The 13,585-nt window shown below is 40.0% G+C and overlaps 1 protein-coding gene across 5 annotated transcripts in view; it reads left to right on the top strand.

The window, feature by feature from the left end:
• PTPN12 (protein tyrosine phosphatase non-receptor type 12) overlaps positions 1-13,585 on the top strand; it is an 83,485-nt gene that overhangs the window by 15,111 nt on the left and 54,789 nt on the right. For 2 of the 5 annotated variants that reach the window (XM_069801741.1, XM_069801742.1), the window contains one exon: positions 4,408-4,572. The exons of the other annotated variants lie outside the window; for them this stretch is intronic. The gene's annotated coding sequence lies outside the window, so the exon portion shown is untranslated. Of the gene's footprint in view, positions 1-4,407; positions 4,573-13,585 lie in introns of those variants that run through there. 5 annotated transcript variants of the gene reach the window in all.

Raw genomic sequence — 13,585 nt, 5'->3', positions numbered from 1 at the left:
GTTGAAAGAGACAGTAAAAATGTGGAAGAAGTTTTGCTTGTGCCAGGAACTGTCACCAGTATTTTACAAACAAGGCCTGACTCCAGTCTCTGCTGGCAGTGGGCTTTGTGATGCTAATCCACCCACTGCCTCTCTTCTGATGTGTCCACAGTCAGAGTATCTCACCGAGTCACCTTGTTAATTCTGTGGCTTTGCTGAAATGGTTTCCGGTTTTCCAGAATTAGAATGTGAATTTGACCACAACTGTAGTATTTTCTCAGAATTTTTTAAAATGTATCTGTAAACAGAGAAAAGAGGAATACTTCATTTGGTGTTGAGCAACTTTCCTTTTCCTAGATGGGTAATTGTGGGCTGCAGCCCATGTGTCAGTAGCAAGTTACTATATAGACAGCATTTGCTCTGATCTGAAGAAGGAATGGCAATAAAGGGGATTAGTGGCTTAGAAATAAGATTAAAGGAAACGGAGTTGAAGTAAAAGGCTAAGACTGATAAGTGATTGATATGTAAAATCTCAATATATAAATAGCTGTTGTCATTGATGTTAACTATTGCCTCCAGTATGATAAAAACAGTCCAGCTAACCTTTGTCCATAAGGGTGGGTATGAAACTCTGTCCTGGTGGTAGTTGAACAGTCTTGCATTGATGAAGAAGCATAGCTCATACCAAACTTTAAAAAAATCCCAAAGCTATAGAAGTAGGAAACCCCTCTATCCACATCTTATAATTATCTTACACTGTATTTTTAGTTCTATTTTTTTTAGTGATGTTAAAATTAGAATCTGCCACGCATGGTATAATAGGTATATCCATAACTGGGGAGGAAGATGAGTAGATGAATCTACAGATCAGTTAAGCCAGTGCTGAGTACACCTGTATTTGACCAACCAATAGTTTCAGCATGGTGGATGAAAATACAGTGTAAGACTTACAGGAAATGTCAGAGTTGGAATTTGGCCAGGATGCTGTGTTTTCCTTATTGCCTTTGTTGCTGTTAAAGGACCACTTGTTCATTAAAATTATCAAAACAATTACCTTGGAAAGAGACAGACCAGCAAGCACAGTATTTTTGTAATGCATATATGCATGTGGGAAGAAAAACCTACACCTCAAGAGCAGCACAAAAGAATTTCAGCCAGTAAGTCAGCTTCATTGGGGGACCAACTTAAGTGCCTCTATGCAATTACATGTAGCATGAGGAATAAACAAGGACTTAGAGGTGTGAGCACACTTGCAGGGCTATGATCTCATAGGCAAGATGGACATGTGGTGGCTCCTGTGACTGGAGTTTTGGAATGGAAGGGTACAGGCTCCTTAGGAAGGACAGGCAGGGGAGATGGGGGTATCACCCTTTATGTCAGTGACCAGCTGGAGTGCATGGAGCTCTGCCTGGGGATGGATGAGGAACTGACCAAGAGCTTATGGGTCAGGATTAAAGGGAGGGTGGGGACAGGTGACATTATAGTGGGGGGTCTGCTACAGGCCACCTGACCAGGAAGACTGAGTGGATGAGGCCCTCTATAGACAGATATAGTAGCAGCCTCATGTTCACAGGTCCTCATGGGGAATTAAACCACCCTGGTATCTGTTGGAGGGACAGCACAGCAGGGCGTAAGCAATCCAGGAGGTTCTTGGAATGTGTTGATGACAACTTCTTTCTCCAAGTGATGGAGGAGCCAAAGAGGAAAGATGCTGTGCTGGACCTTGTTCTCACCAACAAGGAGGGGCTGGTGGGGAATGTGGAGCTCAAGGTCAGCCTTGGCTGCAGTGACTGTGAAATGGTGGAGTTCGAGATCCTTAGGACAGCGAGGAGGGCATGCAGCAAGCTCTCTACCCTGGACTTCAGGAGAGCAGACTTTGGCCTCTTCAGGGCTCTGCTTGGTAGAGTACCATGGGATACAGCCCTGGAGGGGAGAAGGGCCCAAGCAAGCTGGTTAATAGTCAAGGATCACCTCCTCCAAGCTCAGGAGCAATGCATCGCAACGAAGAGGAAGTCAGGCAAAAACACCAGGAGGCCTGTGTGGATGAACAAGGAGCTCCTGGACAAACTCTGACACAAAAAGGAAGCTTACAGAAGGTGGAAGCGAAGACAGGTAGCCTGGGAGGAATTCAGAGAAATTGTCCAAGCAGCCAGGGATCAGGTTAGGAAAGCCAAAGCCCTGATAAAATTAAATCTGGCCAGGGATGTCAAGGGAAACAAGAAAAGCTTCTATAGGTACATCAGTGATAAAAGGAAGACTAGGGAAAATGTGGGACCTCTCCAGAAGGAAATGGGAGACCTGGTTACCCGGGACATGGAGAAGGCTGAGGTACTCAATGACTTTTTTGCCTCAGTCTTCACCAGCAAGCACTCCAGCCACACTGCCCAAGTCACGGAAGGCAAGGGCAGGGACTGGGAGAATGAAGAACTGCCCACTGTAGGAGAACATCAAGTTTGAGACCATCCAAGGAACCTGAAGGTGCACAAGTCCATGGGACCTGATGAGATGCATCCACGGGTGCTGAGGGAATTGGCAGATGAAGTGGCTAACCCACTACCCATCATATTTGAGAAGTTGTGGCAGTCCGGGGAAGTTCCCACTGACTGGAAAAGGGGAAACGTAACCCTCATTTTTAAAAAGGGGAAAAAAGGAAGACCGGGGGAACTACAGGCCAGTCAGTCTCACCTCTGTGCCTGGCAAGATCATGGAGCGGATCCTCCTGGAAACTACGCTAAGGCACATGGAAAATGAGGTGATTGGTGACAGCCAGCATGGCTTTACTGAGGGCAAATCGTGCCTGACAAATTTGGTGGCCTTCTATGATGGGGTTACAGCAGTGGTGGATAAGGGAATAGCAACGGCCATCATCTAGCTGGACTTGTGCAAAGTGTTTGACACTGTTCTGCACGACATCCTTGTGTCTAAATTGGAGAGACATGCACTTGACGGATGATCCACTTGGTGGATAAGGAATTGGCCAGATGGTCGCACTCAAAGAGTTGCAGTCAATGGCTCCGTGTCCAAGTGGAGACCAGTGATGAGTGGTGTTCCTCAGGGGTTGGTGTTGGGACTGGTGCTGTTTAACATCTTTGTCAGCGACATGGACAGTGGGATTGAGTGCATGCTCAGCAAGTTTGCTGCTGACACCAAGCTGTGTGGTGTGGTCGACACATTGGAGGGAAGGGATGCCATCCAGAGGGACCTGGACAAGCTTGAGAGGTGAGTCTGTGCAAACTCATGAAGTTCAACAAGGCCAAGTGTAAGGTCCTGCACATGGGTCAGGCCAATCCCAAGCACAAATACAGGCTGGGTGGTGAGTAGATTGAGAGCAGCCCTGTGGAGAAGGACTTAAGGGTACTGGTGGATGAAAAACTGAATATGAGCCAGCAATGTGTGCTCGCAGTCCAGAAAGCCAGTCACATTCTGGGCTGCATCAAAAGAAGTGTGGCCAGCAGGTCAAGGGAGGTGATTCTCTCCCTCTGCTCCACTCTTGTGAGACCCTACCTGGAGTACTGTGTTCAGCTCTGGGGACCCCAACATAAGAAGGACATGCTGTTGGAGCAAGTCCAGAGGAGGATCATGAAGATGATCAGAGGGCTGGAGCACCTCTCCTATGAAGACAGGCTGAGAGAGTTGGGGTTGTTCAGCCTGAAGAGGAGAAGGTTCTGGGGAGACCTTATAGCAGCCTTCCAGTACCTAAAGGGGGCCTACAGGAAAGATGGGGAGGGACTCTTTAACAGGGAGTGTACTGAAAGGACAAGGGATAACAGTTTTAAACTGAAAGAGGGTAGATTTAGATTAGATGTAAGGAAGAAGTTCTTCACTGTGAGGGTGGTGAGGCACTGGCAGAGGTTGCCCAGAGAGGTTGTGGATGCCCCATCCTTGGAAGTGTTCAAGGCCAGGTTGGATGGGACTTTGAGCAACCTGGTCTAGTGGAAGGTGTCCCTGCCCATGGCAGGGGGATTAGAGCTAGATGATCTTTAAGGTCCCTTCCAACTCAAACCGTTCTATGATTATTGCCATATTGAGGGCAGTTTTCCTGACATTTCTTTGGTTTTGCAGCATAAGATCAAAGGGATAAAACTGTCTTGAGACTTGCTCAGGCAAACAGGAGCTGGGTAGAAGACAGACAGTCCCTTAAAAATAACTTGGTTATAAAACAATGAACAGTTAAAATGATCATAACTACAGTTGTGGTGTTTGGGACAAAGCAATAACAGGAATGAGATTATTTTTTTATCCTTTCCAGGCAGCATGATACAATCTGCTCTACATCCTTCAATAGGTATGTTCTTAACTGGGGAAGAAGATAAGTAGATAAGATTTTAGGATCATATGATACTTTATGGTTTCTTCAGAATATTAAAAAATGCTGTAATGTGTCAAGTCAAATGTGTACCTAGTCTAATACTTTATTCTGACTGGTAGATACTGAGAGAAAGAATGTAAGACATGAAATGGAGCCATCCTCCCAGTTTCTCTGTGGCAGATTCTGAGTAGAAGCTCCCAAACTGTGTACACAGCAGCAGCAGGTTGATGATCACAGGACACCAGGACCCATTACTGCTGTATTGACAGTCAGGATAGTGACAGGTACTGCTACCTGGCATGTTTAAACAGGCCCTGTGCTGCTTGCAATTGCTCTACTTTTTTAGGTCTCTATAATTTCCTTTCATTCAACTTCCTCATTTTCTTTCTTTTTTTTTTTTTTTAAAGTTCCTATTTCTAAAGGAAAAAGTTGTGGTGAATTTTTTTTTTAGCCTTTTCCTGTCTGGCAAAGATACCAGGTATAAGTATGTAGTATTTGTAAGTCATTCTTCTGAAGCTGTGTCTTTAGCCAGGTCCTGTGCTTGCTCAAATCTGCTTCAAGGTGTTTTTCTTGCTGGGGGATTGAGTGAGATTCTCTGGAAAATTGATCTCATATCTTTAAAAAGAAAGAAATCTGTATGTTGTACTCCTCTGAAATTCTTAATTTCTTATTTTTCAGCTTCGTAGCCTTCTCAATCTCCTTGACAAGAACCACCAGGTTTCTTGTGGATGCTACCACTACTGTGATTGCTTTCTTGATAGTATAGATCTTATACAATCCTGGGTGGATTAAAATATATTATAGAAATTTAGCTTGACTTTTCTCACCTTCCTTTGTTTGTGTCTCTGCTTTTGTAGTGCATGATGCTGCTTCCCCTCCGGCATGCCCTTGCCTGTCAGCACTCCGTAATTTGTAGGGGTGGCATTAGTTTCTGAGTAAGTGGTCCTGCCATCAAGTGTAAGATTCCTTTTATATCAGTATTGTCCTTTTAGACTGAAATTTAGATGCCCTTGAAGTGGTCAGGCAGTTCGACTAGATGATCGTTGTAGGTCCCTTCCAACTGAAATATACCATTATAAATTTATAGTTTATCTTAATATCTAGATTTCATGGAGGTGAACAGAAACGCCTACCCATTTCTTCCTGCAACAGGCACTTAATGTGCCTGAACTTTTGACTTCTCTGTCCTTTATTTAGGGTGCGGTGTTTTCATGCCTATCACAGGGGGTTTTATGCTGTGCTATAATAACTTATTCTATTGCTTCTGAGTCTAAGCCTCTTCAGGCCTGATTTAAATTTTGGTAGAAGTAGAGCCCATTCTTGTGTCTAGTATATTTTTTTGTCAAAAAGCATTGTTTTGTGTTTTGGGGTATTTTAGGAAATAGGAAGCAGAAATACCTTTATCTTGCAGCCTTTTTATCACCCATTTTCAGCATGCCTTAATATCTATTGACCAATATGCTGTACTTTTAATCAGTAATGTTGCATGAAACAGCTCTTGCTCTTTAGCCTCTTACCTTACTAGCTAAACTTTGTGTCTAGGACTACATTTATGTTCTGTGTCTGGTATTCACAAATGTTGCTGTTGCTGACTGCTTCTGTTGTGGCCCAGGTGATGCCCAGGGATGCTTTATAAGAATTTCCTCGTTTACAGTTGACCTGATAACTAAGGACTATCAGCTGCCTTCTTTTCGTTGGGATGCAAGAAGGTCATCTGCCCAGGGGGACACTGACATCTAGTGGATGGGTTCCACAGACACAGGGCAAGCAAACTGCTGCTTTAAGTCTGTCTTTCTTCTGGATTTTACCTAAATTTTGCTTTTGTTTAGATCCTCAGGGTTGTTTGGAAGAAAAAAATGTAGGAGGGGTGATGGGGAGCAAAGCCTAGCCAGTTTTGTGTAACTTCTTCTAGGGTTTAAGGAGTAAAGTTTGTGCAGTCAAACTAGTTGATTTTTGTTGGTGATGGGGTTAGGATTTTTTTTTCTCAGTCAAGTCACCTGCATGTGAGCCTCAGATGTTTGTAATAAAATTATTTAAGATACTGCATTCCCTAGTTGTCCTCCCAGACTGTGAAGAAGTTAAGTTACCTGTGTAGCATAGCAAGAAGAGGCAGATGTCCCATCTTCTTAACTCTAAGATAGTGCCTCTAAGTTGCCTTCAGTTCTGGGCCTATCCTTTCAGTGAAACTTGAAGCCTAATAATGCGTGGTAGTGTTGCTTTGCAGCTCATCTCAGACATCTGTTAGTTTAACTGGGAATCGAGTGGCAGGAAAAGTTTTAACAAAACCACAATTTTTCCAGGAATATTCCTAAGCAGAGAACAGCGCTGAGAAATCAAACTTACTGAAAATGTTCATCAAAATGTTAGTATTGCTTTAAAGACAAACCCAGACATTTCAGTTGAAGTAATAAAATCCAGATTTCTTTATCAAAGAAAATAAACACTGCATAAAGCTTGATAGTTTAATAGTTAAGCATGGCATCTTGTGCTGTCAGAGACAGTTGATGTGAACTGAGTAAATCATTGTGCCTGTGAGCAGTTAACACCATTGCTGCAGATTATTGTTTGATCTCTGAGGGTTTAAGTCATTCTGTACTAGTGTTTGTTAAACAGTAATGTAGTGGGTTTGGGTTTTTTGACCATCTAGTACATTTCTAAATGAGGTTAAAACAAGAGACAGTTTCAAGTGACTTAAACTATGGCTTAAAATCAAAAGAAGCCTTTTGGGCCCCATTTAACAGAGGAAGAGTCAGAGAATGTGTGGACCGACAGTGCTTAGAATGAGGTTGTTAGACTTAAATGTTTGGTGACAGTCTTCAAAAGGAAAATACTGCTTCCTTGTCCAGAGAAAACATTGAATTTTTCACTGAAAGATGCTAAGGTTATTTTACTGTTTGCTGGCATTCTTTGGTTACAGCGAAAGTATCCTCAAGTAAAAACAGACTATCACAAGCGAAACCATTAACATAAAAATGAATTCATGTTTTATATGAAATACCAGAAAATACAAAGTAAAGACTTTTTCTGTGCTAAAGGGCACTTACGCAATGCAAGCAAGAGATAAAGTAGAATATGAATGTTTCTGTCCTAGGAGGAAAATTTCAGTAATTTCAAGTTGAATCAGTTTTTTTAATATCAGACCACAAAGAAAAATAAGAACATACAACCCATCAAAAAAGAAAAATCACAGTCTCAACTGACCTCTTATTTACATTAAGAAGAAAAATAACTTTTATCTGCAGTTGCCTATTGAGAATTTATATTGTTTCATCTCTACAAATTTCCCAGCATGCTGGACTTACTACTGAATACAGATTGTTTATTAGCAAATATCCTGTGTCTTTATTTCCTTGGTGACTACTATAAACACTCATGAATTGCCACTTAGTTAATTTATGATAATATGCGTGTATGTTTCCTTCAATGTCAGCTTCTAGTATACAACTTTATTTGGCATTTTTTAAGTTTAGTCTTATTTCTTTTACCCTGAAAGTCTGTCTGCTTACTTTGTTACATTCCCATCTTCCCCTCTTGTTGATTGTTTTCTAGCTTTGTCATCAAATATCTGTTAGTGTGCTCTGCTTTTCATGAGAACTCATGAAGGAAAATGCTGGATTGGCCTGGGAAGTTGTTTGAGAAACTCTGCTTGTGAAATGCCTTCAGTCACATTATATTTTTTCCAATATTTTTTCTTGTAAAAAGACTAAAGAGACTCTTGGCTCACCTGAATTCTTGTAAAAATTCACATACTCTTCTTTTGAATTGGCACCATATCAAATACTTATTTGAAGCTCAGGTTAGAACAGCTTCCTTTCCCAAGAAAGGAAGTGGAGTCTTATTACTTTGTCACTTATTCCACATAGATGAGGATTATAGATAAGAATCTTGAGGCTGGATCTGAAGGTATTCCCATGCGTTTCTGCAATATCTGGAAGTAAATCTATCATCTAGAACCCCAGGGGTGTTGAATAAAGTTGTCTGTATTTCAGATAGAAAAAACTTAATGAGGGTTCACTATTGCTTACTAAACAAACTATCAACTTCTACATTCTGGACTGTAAATACTCAGCTTTTTAAAATGATGACAGTTGAGGGTTATTTTAAATTTATCAGCAGCTTGATTGACAAGGCACTTGCCTGAACCAGCTACATTCTACCAGTTTACCAGACTTTAGTACCTTTGTATTTGTTGAAATTTGGCACAGTAGGAGGACTGCATTTCGCAAATTAGCTGTGTAACAAACATAGCCTGCAGGGTACGAACATCAGTGAGAGGCTATTTTAGAAACCTTTATGTGATTGAGTGTATACTTCATATGAAGTAAACGTTTCTCTGCTCCCCCAGATAGAAGAATTTCAGAAGTAATTACATTATATATGTAATAAAGGTATCCTACAAACTGGAAGTTAATTTGAAGTTTGACTTGCAGCTTTGGTGTACAAAAGACAATAAAATTTCTATAAAGGCTTTATTTTATAAGTATCAGGAATTTAGGTTCTCAATGCTGGTTTTAAAAGAGGGTGTATACAATATGTTTGTTACTTGACCCTTTAGTTTGATGTGAGCTTTTACAAGTCTTCAGAATTAAAAATTTCGTCTAAAATGTTCGTGATTTAAAAAGGTTAAACTTCAAACTGTTTGATTAAAATGGTATTTTAATTTACTTTTTAGTAACTTCACTGTATTATTCTTGTCTCTGGGTTCTAATGAAATCATGATATATGACTGTGGAAAAGGCAACTATTTCTTTTGCTAGTCACTTTTGGACTTGCATGGCCTTGAAAATACCTGTGATTAAGGTTACCATGGAACTTTATGTTAATGGTATGTCAAATAATATATTTGAAATGGTTATATTCAAGAAAAATCACAGCCTTTACTTTTTGGAAGCATTTCGTTGAACAAAATATGGGGAAATTAAGAAACATTTTCTGTATGAGTGGTAGTATTATAAGGTCATAGAAAATGCTGCATATTTGTCTATGTTACTTTTGTAGAAGGGAACTGCATACGACAGTATGTGTGCAGAAGGTTTAAGGACTGTTTTTTAAATTCAGTAGAAACAAACTAAATGGTAGAGTTTATATTGTTCAGGCATTTAGCAGTATTACTGCCAAGTCTTGAATGTTCAGCCATTAAAACAAAAAAATTAATGGAGAGAAATAATCTAAGATCATGCTTGTGAATAACACTGTCTAGATTTGTTGTTTCTGTACTAGACATTGCTGCTTTGGTTTCATTTGAGTAGTTGCTTTATAGCTCTTTCTGCTGGAATTATGAAAATTTTGTTGGCCATTGCATTCCCTGTTCTATCTCTTTTGAAACCAGAATCGGCATATTCTGGTTGGAAGGTGTGTGCTTTTGAACTGATGGGGACACATTTATTAGGCAAAAATTACAAATATAAAAAATTATGACACAAAATTCCTTTGCCTATCTATAAATATTGTGCTGGTTATTAGCTAGGGTTATTACAGTTGAAATCTTAGTACAAGTTTGTGTCTTTAATGAGGCTACTTCTTTCTGGCTCTTAAAATGCTATTGAACTCTGTCATAAATGGTCTCTTTATAACTAGCACATTCCTTGGCTTCCAGGCGCAGCCTTAAAGAAGGGGTGAAAATAGTTGTAAGCATGTTTTCTCCAGTTAGTAGAAATGTATTTTCTATTTGATACCTTCTCTTTCCCTTCACATTTCCTTATATATTCCCTGTGTATATGTTACTGCATGGAAGTACTGATTCAGTGCTTTCAGAAGTTTTCTTTTTTGTATTTATGTCTGGAAAGGTTTTAAACTGTGGCTTTTTGAAGGGGGAATAGTCGTTAAAACCTTGCGGGTGTTCTACTTGCCAATTATGAGCTAACATAACTATATTAGCAGTATCTTAATCTCGCCTGCTGAATACTGGGGGTTCTAAACTACTGAATGTCTCTACAGATACTGTATTTCTATACAAGCCTGCCTCTGAAAAAAAGCTAGACTTCTGGGGAAAGATAAAATTGGCATATTTTTATTGGAATCGCTTGCATGTCCAACATCAGTGTATTTAACACTGGACTTACGTCATCACATAGTGATTCAACTGTATGCTAGAGGATGTCATATAGCTGAAAGGAGCAGCACCTTTGACTTCTAGAGATGTTTCAGTAAGGTAATTTGGTCCCAGTTGCAATGTTACTTGACTGCACAAACAGCTATGCTTTTTACCCAGAACATTTGTTAGGCTTCAGCTTTTCAGCTTGAAGTCATTCCCAGTGAAAGTCTTACAGGTCAGGATCTCTGTTTCAGATAAATTGGTAAGACATAGCTGTTAAAAGCCTTGATGCCTTTTTGTAAGGCAGGACATAACAGCCATAGCAGACCCTTTGTGTGTGTGTGGGGTGTTTATTAAAATGCCTTAAGACTATTCTGCTGTGCCTTTACTTCTGGCAGCTTTGGTAATGGGGGACCAGCAGGTAGGAAATTCTAGTTTACTTCTATTGGACTGAAAGCTCAGGTTTTCCTGTTTCGGTTGTGGTGCTTTTTTTTTCCACCTAGTATAATTGGGCCAAAACCAAACACTGACCTCAAGGAAGTGTGTTCCAAGGCGTGGGAAAAGAGGAAGAGTTTTGCATCTTGTGAAGGAAAAGGGAGAAGAACTTCAGGGTTGGTTTGGTGGAGGATTTGTTTGTTTGTTTGTTTTTCCTTTTTTAGTGCTGAGCAGACCCAAAAGCAAAATATATATATTCTCCATGGAATTTAATGCCTCATTCCACATACTATGAAGTTACTATGAAGTCACAAGCAAGAAAATGGTAATGACTGTGGGGAGAAGAAAGTTTTGATGGCAATAGATTATGAAATTTCTCAGGGAGAATTGATGTGGTTAAACAAACTAAACATTCTTCAGAGACAGAGGCTTAGCTGATATCTATTTAGATCCTTGTATTGCTTGCTTATATGAATTGTACCTGATCTGTATTGGCTATACAGCTCTTCCTTTGAATGCTTGTCACAAGGTGCTTTTGACTGTTTAACGATGTTATGTCTGTTAAGGCATGAGCACTGAAACTGGAGGGTTGTAGAGTCATAACTGACAGTGACTGGGCCAGCCCCTCTCATATAGCCCTGAAAAAAGCATAGGTTACATTCCTTTTAGCTACCTGATTAAGATGGAATAAAACCTCTTGCCTTTTGGGTGTTTTTTGTGGAAGAAGTCTCAACTTGCCTTTAGATAATTTCTTCTGTGCTTTCATGGGCTGGTCCTGGGGATGCTATTACTTTGATATCTATTCTTATTAGGTCATAGCTGTTGGGCTTTGACTTCCATGAGAAACTTTCAATCTGGTGTAAGGGAAGTAGGACAAGTATCTTTATTTCAGGTGAAGGGCACACTCTGTAAAAGCCTTCACTTAGTTCAGATGTTGCACTGACAGCGTCAGTGTCACATCCAGGATGTCAAAATTTGTTTGACTTCAGAGCTAGTCTGTCTAGATAGAGTGGATGGTAGTGTGCGCTTCTCCTGGATGGTCAAAGGGTGGCTCTTGAGAGAAGGTTTACCTGGACCTATACCAGTTTTTGCTTTTAAAACAAACAAACCCCAGTTCCAGCATCAGAGTGGAAAGTTCATCCCACCTGTCTCATACTTGCTCTGAGACTTGCTCCTGGCAAGACTTTTCAGCAGGGCTCTGCTATGGCAGTGTTGGTGTTGCAGGTTTACTTCTGCTTGCTTTTGCAAGATGAGAGATGAGGTGGCCACTTAAAACTGTTCTCTCCATCTCTTCATTTAAGGCTAAATCTCCGCTTAATATCAGTGATTCTACTTCTGGTTACTGTCTTACTGAGCAGCTCAAATCTTTGGGACCATTACAAGATTGAGCAATCTTCCTTTTGGTTTTGGATGCCTTATAGCCAGACACTCTGGATTCAAGATGTTTGTGCACACTCCCAACAGACCTGTTATTGTTGTGTTGCTGAATTCCCCCAGAGATTCTGAGGGCTACCATAGTCTAGGGTGAGATACGCAGTTTTGTTCTGCTTACACTGTAAATGCCTGCACTGATTGCACGTATAGATGACATCTTGGTGAACAGCTACAATGCATAACCATTCCTGTTGTCCCCTACGCGTGCCTAAACCCTGTTTTGTAGGAAGCTGTTATGTACCCTTGTTATGTGATGGTACAGTAGTTTCCTGCTACAAAGGAAATACGCATGTAATGAAAACTGGACTGAGTTTGACAATTTTTTGCAAGTTATTTATAGCCATTATATGATAAGACTTCAAATTTCTGACTCAAACCTGAATGTAGATTCAACCTAAATGAGGCATAAATATGCATCCCTCAGTTTCTTGAACAAATCAGCAAAACTGATAAAATGCTGGCAGTAAAATTGTACAAGAACTACTAATACAGTTGATATCTACAGTGTTCTGACAAAAAGGTCTGGAGGTGGGGAAAACTGTCTTTTGCTTCCTTATTTCCAGATGTTTTGTATTCACTAGATTGGTATGCATAGTTATTCTGCAAGTTTTAAGACTTTAAACATTTTTAGATATTAGTAATTTTTTTTCACATAAGAAACAATCATCATTCATTTCCCCCCAAAATGAATGGTGTTAGTCGTCTTAAAAAATTGCAGAAAATTGTATGAAGGACAACTCAAGCCTTTAGTTAGCATCTTGACTTGAAAGTTCAACTACTTGCGAAAAATGAATCAGTGAGGAGACTGGTATAGAAGGCTTAAATAGGAAGATGGCGTATTTTATATGCTACAGTTAACTGAGTTTTTTTTACTGTATTTAGTAGCTGTTTTCTTCAGTAACGAGCTGCTGGATTTTTTGCAGATATGTTGATTGAATCCATTGAAACATTTCATCAACTAGAATGTTGTAAAAACATTATCTTAAAGCTATGGCAAATAATTTTTAGGAGCATCTTCCCTTTTAATCACATAGCAAGGTGAGATGAGTAAGAGCTGTATATGTTCAAAGAAAGATTTAAAGGGAAAAATCAAGATTAAATGTGATGTTTTTTAATATACTTGTGCTGTCAGCATGCACAGAACCACCAAAACCTCGGACTGAAGGAATAAGAAGAAAATAGTGAATCCAGTAACTTGGAAATCATGCTTTTAAGCAGGGGGGTTCCATGGTTATGAGTTTTGTTTCTCCCTTTGTTTCTTTAACTGCTTTGCTTCCTTATACTGTTTGTGTTTATATTGTTGGGTCTGAAAATCATCTTGTTGCAAAAAATCTGAGGCTTATTTCTGTTTTAGAATATCAAGAATTGTTCCTGAATTGCTTTAACACTGTTAA

Source organism: Haliaeetus albicilla, chromosome 14 (genome assembly GCF_947461875.1).
Source record: "Haliaeetus albicilla chromosome 14, bHalAlb1.1, whole genome shotgun sequence".
NCBI lineage: Eukaryota > Metazoa > Chordata > Aves > Accipitriformes > Accipitridae > Haliaeetus > Haliaeetus albicilla.
This window is presented reverse-complemented; position numbering and strand designations above follow the sequence as displayed.